Below are 8,496 nucleotides of genomic sequence, written 5' to 3'. Positions count from 1 at the left end.
TGTGTTGTAGTTGTATGCCACTAATTAGTGGTTTGTATGCGATGTAGTTTTATGCCACTAATTAGTGCTTTGTATGTGTTGTAGTTGTATGCCACTAATTAGTGCTTTGTATGTGTTGTAGTTGTATGCCACTAATTAGTGGTTTGTATGTGTTGTAGTTGTATGCCACTAATTAGTGGTTTGTATGTGTTGTAGTTGTATGCCACTAATTAGTGGTTTGTATGTGTTGTAGTTGTATGCCACTAATTAGTGGTTTGTATGTGTTGTAGTTGTATGCCACTAATTATTGGTTTGTATGTGTTGTAGTTGCATGCCACTAATTATTGGTTTGTATGTGTTGTAGTTGTATGCCACTAATTAGTGGTTTGTATGTGTTGTAGTTGTATGCCACTAATTAGTGGTTTGTATGTGTTATAGTTGTATGCCACTAATTAGTGGTTTGCATGTGTTGTAGTTGTATGCCACTAATTATTGGTTTGTATGTGATGTAGCTGTATGCCACTAATTATTGGTTTGTATGTGATGTAGTTGTATGCCAGTAATTAGTGGTTTGCATGTGTTGTAGTTGTATGCCACTAATTAGTGGTTTGTATGTGTTGTAGTTGTATGCCACTAATTAGTGATTTTTATGTGTTGTAGTTGTATGCCACTAATTATTGGTTTGTATGTGACTTGGTTGTATGCCACTAATTAGTGGTTTGTATGCGATGTAGTTGTATGCCACTAATTAGTGGTTTGTATGTGATGTAGTTGTATGCCACTAATTATTGGTTTGTATTTGTTGTAGTTGTATGCCACTAATTATTGGTTTGTGTTGATCGATGAACTTGCTCTGATTTTATTCTCGACTGTGGTTGTTAGTTTAAAGCATGTACTGACAGTACAATATGCGAGTGAAGATGCAGATGTAATGAGCTCCAATATATGAAGTTAACCTAAAGCTAAAGGTCTAAGGTTTACTGCTTCTATTCGAGATCGATTGATGAATGACCATAAACACATGCACGCACTCACTAAGTGTAAATACACCGGTCACTGAAATAATCTCTGAAGTAAGAGCGTTTGCAAACACTTACCTTTACACTGAGTGATTTAAGAAGCGTCGTTAATTAAAAACACAACTGGAACAGCGATTTGTTCACAGATGCAAATGACTTTTAGAAGAATAATCCCAGATTGAGCCCAAATGCAAATGATCGAGCGAACGCGTTGTGTTGCCCAAATCATTACCCACCCTCCCAACCTAGAAAAGTAATTGCCTTGAATTTTATTCATTTACAATGCATTAGTTTACTTTGATACAACGTCTAACAATTTCATTAGTTAGTGCGTTACAACGTGCGGAACGGTTGGTCGTGCATACACACTGACGAGCAATACCGCTAGCCATGATAACCATGAGAAAATCAATTCATGGGTTTCCTTTACTTTTTTATATGAGTATGGGGCTCCACTGGAGCTTTGTTATTAAAATGACTGCAAAATTTGCATCGCTTGCCCCAGGGCCCCATAATACAGCCGAAAACAAGGCCGCTTCAGGACATAAAACCAATATGGCGGCACCAAGAAGCCTTTGCAGACTTTTCATACACCATTTTGAAAAAAACTTTATGCATGGTCTCCACAAGCAAGGGGTGGTCCGGCCCCACTGACTCTTCAACAAACAGAGAGGAGGAGAAGCAGCAAGACTTTGTGTGGAAACCTACACTAGTCATCCTCATTGGCACAAAAGAAGATCTTGTTGCATCCCTTAATGGCTTAGAGCAGCAGCTATTTAAAAGGTACTGTGATAAATTGCCCAAGACAAAACAAATCGATGGTGAATAAAATTAGTCCTTAAATTTTAAGGGTTACAGTTTAGTTAAATGGCTGCATGCATTAGGATCTTTATTACATAGTTGTAGTTAGTTTAAAATAGAGCACAAAGCCATTTTGTTAGTTGACCAAGGAATTCTCAGTTCCCATAACCATGTAAGTACTACCAACTGACTTATCTTTTAACAGCTAAGACCACGAAAGCTGGGCAAGTCGTAACCAAAGAGAACAAAGGTATGTACGTAGTTAACATTGCTGCGATGTTTTGAATAAGCACAAAGCCATTTTGTTAGTTGACCAAGAAATTCTTAGTTCCCATGACCATGCAATCTTTATAGTTTTTAAACAGCTACGCCTCCTTCTCCCAAGGCGAAAAAAAACTGGTGCTTCTAATTCTTTTTATTTTTCACTTGAGAATGCACTTGACCAATAGGAAATGGGAGCCAACTGAAAGCGATGTGCAGCGTTGCTAAAATTTCTATGAACGAACCTATACTGGTAAACAACTTACGTGAATTTCATATTCATAGACAGCCTAAAACATGGCTTTTAATATCATCTGACACCAAATGCTCTTCTGCAAATTACAAACCAGCTGCTACGGCTTCAAGTTTCAACAAGGTCATCTCTTTGCATCAGAACAACTCTGTTCAACATTGGATGAGTCACATGGAAATGCATTTTCTAGGTTAGCTAAAGCCCTACAGCAATTTCTTTGCTGAAAACCACATTGTTGAGCCATTCTAGAGAAATACAGAAGATGTCGCTTGTTCCTTTGTGTTGCTGCTATTGCTTTGCTGCTCTTCACCAACAAAGCAACTATATGCATTTCTTCAATTTTTACTGCCAACAATCGCTTTTGTGATATGTATTAGTGATTTTGCTGCAAAATTGTTTCAAGTAATATACTTTGTTATCAGGTGTGAAGCCAAGTTTTCTTAAGTGGGATTTGAGTTTTTTAAGTGCACTTGAGTGAAGTACTCACATGAGACCAACTTGGCTTCTAGTGTGAAGTCAAGGAATGGCCCTTAAAGTGCAGTCTCCATCTCCGATGATTGGGTCTTTCTCCATATCGAAACACACAAGGTCTCTTTGAAGTGAATTGATCGCAAATCTTTACAGCCCCATAGGTAACTGTTTTTGTGGATGCCGTATCCTAGACACTGGCATCCTCTTTGCGGTCATGTTGTCATGTAACAATAGAAGGAGCTAATCGGGAGCTAATCAGATCACGAGAAACGCAATCAATTTACTGTCAATTACATTTCGAGGTAGCACGAGTTGTTTTCGGTAGTCGGCCTATTCTACGACTTTGGATGGGTCTCTACGATCGTCAACGATTACAATACGGATAAATCCGATCTTCCAAATATGGTCTGTGATAAATATCCTCAAACGCTCGGAAATGCTTTGGCTGTCATACCAATGGAAAGACGACAAACAAGTGAAACAAGCCACATATTTTGCTGAGCTCAGGTCAGAAGCGAAGTAGTGAATGACGGCGAATTTTGGTAAGTTGATAATGTTTTCTTTGTATTTCACCCACTTAATTAGGCACAGCTTTCGAGAAATGCGTAAATCGTATGTTTGTAAAGAACTATTCGATGTTTCACGCACTGTTCGAGATTTTGGAAGAGAGACAGTGGATGAACGGAGGTCTTTGTTTGACAACTATCGAGTGACGCATTTGAAAAATGTTGTCAAGAGTTTGGCAATCCGCAATGCTTTTAACTGGCCTTTAAGGACAAATGATCTTAATTTATTGTCTTTGTTTGGAAGTGACTGTGCACGACGTGCCGATTGTCACATCTGTCAAAGTGCTGACCGCGTTGCCACTCAAAAGCACTTGAAATGAGTGCTCTGCACTAATTCTGATTTGAAAATTGTCACTATCTTTTGGGACACAAAATCTCTTTCGCGAAATTCTCCCGTGTTGCAGGTTTCATGAAAGCTGTGCCTGGTTCTGTACAGTACAATGCAGCTGTTGATTCTGATACAAAAGTACATAACAATGTATTTAAAACTGTCAGAAGTGTGAAAAACGATGTGCATTTTAGATCACGTTCACCATTCAAGCAGTTAGCAGTAAAATCATGCAAGCTTAAATCTCGAGATAGAGAACCATCTAGAATTTCATTGCGAACAGTGATTCATTCTTTGAAATTTCGAAAACTGACTAGTTTCTTCTGTAATTCTTTTTTTTCGATTTAAAAAGTGTATAACATGGTTGTTTGCATTTAATGTTTCAAAAAGAAATATTTTACTCTCCAGAGATGTTGAATTAAATCCAAGTCCAGTTGCAGATGGCAGAATTAGTTCATCAACATTAGTATGCAAAACCACACCTGAATTGCTATTGAGCTCAAGGCTACTAAGACATGAATTAAGACCACTTGATGTTGGTGGGGGAGGTGACTGCTTTTTTAAATCAGTATCACACCAGTTATGTGGTGACTCAAACTGTCACTTAGAAATTAGAGCAATGGCTGTCCAGCATTTGAGAAATAATCCTGAGCAATTTATAGAAAGCAATGTGGATGGATCATGGTTAAGATATTTATCTTGTATGTCTATGCAGGGAACATGGACTGATCACATTGTTACACAAGCTGTTGTAGATTCACTGAACTTAAGAATTCATATTGTAGAATCTAATGCAAATTTTTCAGATTTGACCCTGGTTGAACCTATGAATACTAAGACTGGAAATATAAGGTCTATATATTTAGGTCACATTGGTGAAATGCATTACGTGTCAACTTTACAAGCTGAATTCAGAATTAATTCAACTCAAACTGGGACTGAAAAGTTTTGTGAAAATCTTGCACCTTGTGACTTTCAAATAAACTATGACCGCAAAACACAGAATAGTGTCTACATGAAAGAATATAGAAAAAAAGAAAAGCAGAAAAGGGCATTTCTAAGGAGGAAAGAGAAAAAAATAATCAATACATGAAGAATTACAGAGCACAAACAAAACATCCAGTATTGTATTTCAAAGTTTCATGACATGGTCTCTCAAGGGTCATTGTATATTTGTACTTGTTGCGATCAGCTGTTTTACAAACATAGTGTCATTCATACTAGTAATCTAAAACAAAAGAATCCTGATATTCATAAATACCTTAGTGGTAAGAAAAGTGTCAACAATATTGAATGGGTTTGTAAAACATGTTTAAACTATTTGAGTAAAAACAAAGTTCCACCATGTGCTTTAGTAAACGGAATGCAATTTCCACACAAACCACCATTCTTTGATCTAAATGATCTAGAGTGTAGATTAATTGCACCCAGAATTGCTTTTCAAAACCTTATGCAGGCACCAAGAGGAAAGCAACTTAAAATACATGGTAATATTGTTAATGTACCAGCTGATCTGAGCAGTACTGTTGGTATGTTGCCACGGCTACCAGAGGAAACTGCAACAATTAAAGTGAATTTGAAACGGAGGCTACAGTACAAAAGTAGTGCATTATCATTAACTGTTAGACCAAAAGTTATCACAGCTGCAATTTGGCTTTTGAACAACAGTGATCTGTATAAAGAGGAAGGTATTGCACTGAATGAAAACTGGTTAAACAACTACAATGAAGCATTGGCTGGAGACATTGAAAGCAATGATGATGAGAATGAAGTCTTGATTGAAAATAAAAAAAACAATGAAGAATTGTCACAAAATGACGAAGATGAATGGAGTGAAGATGAAGCAGAAATTTGTGCAGGTGTGACCGATACTTTGCTGACACCATCAAAGATCACAAAGACTGGTTAGTCAAAGTTCTTTATAGTGACATCTGTAAGTCAGAACTGAGAAGGTCAGACCGTAGAGCTGCAATGAATGTGGAAAACATTTTTTATAAAACAAAAAATTTCAGATGAAAATTCTATTAGGAAAATCACAAGTTGCTTTAAGAAAATGCCATAGAAATAATAAGTCTTTAACAGCTGGGGATTTAAAGAAAGATGGAGGATTGGAAAAGCTAGTACATCATGACGAGGGATACAAATTCCTGAAAGCTTTAAGGGGATCCCCTTCATATTTTGAACAAGCTAAAAGAGATCTATTTGCTATGATAAGACAACTTGGCACAGCTACTTTGTTTTGTAGTTTCTCATCAGCAGAAACACAGTGGATTCACCTTAGAATTCATGGTCAACTGGTTGATCACAAGCAATATACTAACGATGAACTAGTGAATTTAAACTGGGAGGAAAAGTGTACATTGATCCAAAGTGATCCTGTCACATGTGCTAGACATTTTGACTATCGAGTGAATACTTTCCTAAGGCATTTTCTGCTAAGCAGTGCTGAACCATTAGGAAAAATATCTGACTGGTTTTATAGAGTTGAATACCAACAAAGAGGTTCACCTCACATTCACATGATGATATGGATAGAAAATGCACATGTATTTGGTGAAGATAGTGACAGCAAAGTCACCTCATTTATTGATAACATAATTACTTGTAAAGAGCCAGTAGACATGCTGAATTATTGGAGCCAGTTAAAAGGCAAATTCATAAACATTCCCATACATGCCATAAGAAATCTAAAAATGAAAGTAGGTTCAATTATCCTCAACCACCAATGAGGCAAACAGTTACTTTACATCCATTTTCTGTGGATGAAATACCAATGAATGAAGTAAAATCATACAAAGATTCATGGAAAAAAAATACACCAATATTTGAATGACCTTAAAGGTATGGATATCACTTTTGACAACCTACTTGTGATCTTAGGTATTACTGAAGATGATTATATATTAGCTATAAGATCATCGATTAATACACTAACTATATTTCTCAAAAGAAGCCCTAATGAATTAAGGATAATTATTATATGGCTTTGGCTTGTGGCCAATATAATATGCGCTCTGATTGGCTAAGAGCGAGATCTGAACGGTCATTATGCAGCCGTAATGCCCACGGGCCGATTATGGATTATGCAAATTAGAAGAGCCCGGCTCTGAAAATTCAAGTGCATTGAAACGATGAAAGCCGATTTAAAACAGTAAGAGAAAGTAAGTAGCTAAAAGTTTAGAGATGTTTCCTTAATAAAATTTATATAGAAGTCGTTTGTGACTTGCCAGCCAGTAACCTTGGCGGGCACTAGTGAAAAACAATCAAAGTTTGCCGAGTTATAAGTAAAGCTAAAATCGCTAAGTGAAAAACACCATCGGCAGATCTGTCATGCATCCTGAGCAGAACACAATAAAGAAACTTACAAGATATCATCTTAGTCACAACAACTACAGAAATATTAAACTCCGTCACAGTTCTCATCAAATATATTCCCTCGCTTTACACAAGCAAGGGTAAATCAGCTTCCAGGATCATCAGATGTAAACAATCAAGCGGTTTCTGTCAGTAGCAGTGTTTCTAATAACTGCAGGAAGTTTTAGACGTTCACAAGGCCTGAAAAGTTCATCCATAAATCTCAGAATGAAGAAGGCGAAGATATGTTGTCGAAAGCGAAAGCGGAGATCAAGTTATTCTGAGCAGTGGATTCTGAAGCATTAGTATTTTGTTTCACCGAAAGACCGTCGGTTTGGACTATTTTGAAGCACTTTCTGTCTTTTCCATGTGCGTTGACGTTTCGCCACAAAAGTCGGAAAAACTCCCCCATCAACTTGTGGCACCACTATACTAAAACACCTTTTTGAGGCTGTGACAATCACTTTTCCCGTAAAGAAATGTGTATTTTTACGGAATTCGTAATACAGTGGTGAAGTTCACTGACTGTGTAGTTTTGCCCTGGGTTTGAGACAATGAATGAATCGGTAAACACGCGCATCGCCGGATGTAAACTGACGACTTCCGCTCGAATACTTTTTTTCTTTTCGTTAATTCATGGGCCATATAATGAACAACTTAATAACCTCGACTGTTCGGTTGTTACGGGAAAATCTCAAACCCCGGCCTACCGTATTGACTGAGCGATAGCAAGGTCAATACGGGAAGGCCTTAGTTTGAGATTTTCCCGTAACGACCTCACTCTCGGTTATTAAGTAGTTAATAATTACAATGTCCCATGTCTTAGTGCATGGAGAGCCAATATGGATATTCAATTTATATTAGATGTGTATGCATGTGCTGTATACATAACAAATTATATTTCAAAGGCTCAGAAGGGTATGAGTGAACTGTTACGACAGGCTTGTACCGAAGCGAGAAAGGCCAATTCCACCATTAATCAGCAAGTGAGAGATATCGGAAGCAAGTTTTTAAATAATGTTGAAATAAGTGTTTTACAGCTTCCAATACGTAAAGCATCTCGACAGGTTGTATTTATAAATACCTCCACTCCCACTGATAGAATTAACGTTTTAAAGCCACTAAGCGATATTAAAGAAATGGATGATGATTGTGAAGATAGTTATACAGGTAATTTGATTAAAAGATACACAAAGTGCCCAGTTAGTCTTGAACACCTTACACTTGCAGACTGGGCTGCCTGGTATGATACTGATACAAAACCATACAATAAGCAGTCCAAAGAACTTGACACTGATAGCCTTCTTTTAGAGACTGCTACTAATGAACTTAATGATGATGATTATAATGATGATGATGATGCCCACTCTAAACAAAAATCTTCAAAGAAAATCAAAAGGAGGAAAAAAGCTAGAATAATAAGAAGTGTGTGGTTCAACAAAGAAACTGAACCAGAGAAACACT

General features: G+C 37.1%; 1 pseudogene; it reads left to right on the top strand.

Moving 5' to 3' along the window:
* The first annotated feature begins 4,979 nt into the window (after positions 1-4,979).
* On the top strand, positions 4,980-6,407 carry LOC149099092 (uncharacterized; annotated as a pseudogene).
* The last annotated feature ends 2,089 nt before the right edge of the window (positions 6,408-8,496 follow it).

Source organism: Orbicella faveolata, unplaced genomic scaffold (assembly GCF_042242905.1).
Source record: "Orbicella faveolata isolate gen_17 unplaced genomic scaffold, um_ofav_v1 contig_46, whole genome shotgun sequence".
Taxonomy (NCBI): domain Eukaryota; kingdom Metazoa; phylum Cnidaria; class Anthozoa; order Scleractinia; family Merulinidae; genus Orbicella; species Orbicella faveolata.
Note: the sequence above shows the minus strand (reverse complement) of the source record. Positions and strands in the feature narration are given on the sequence as shown.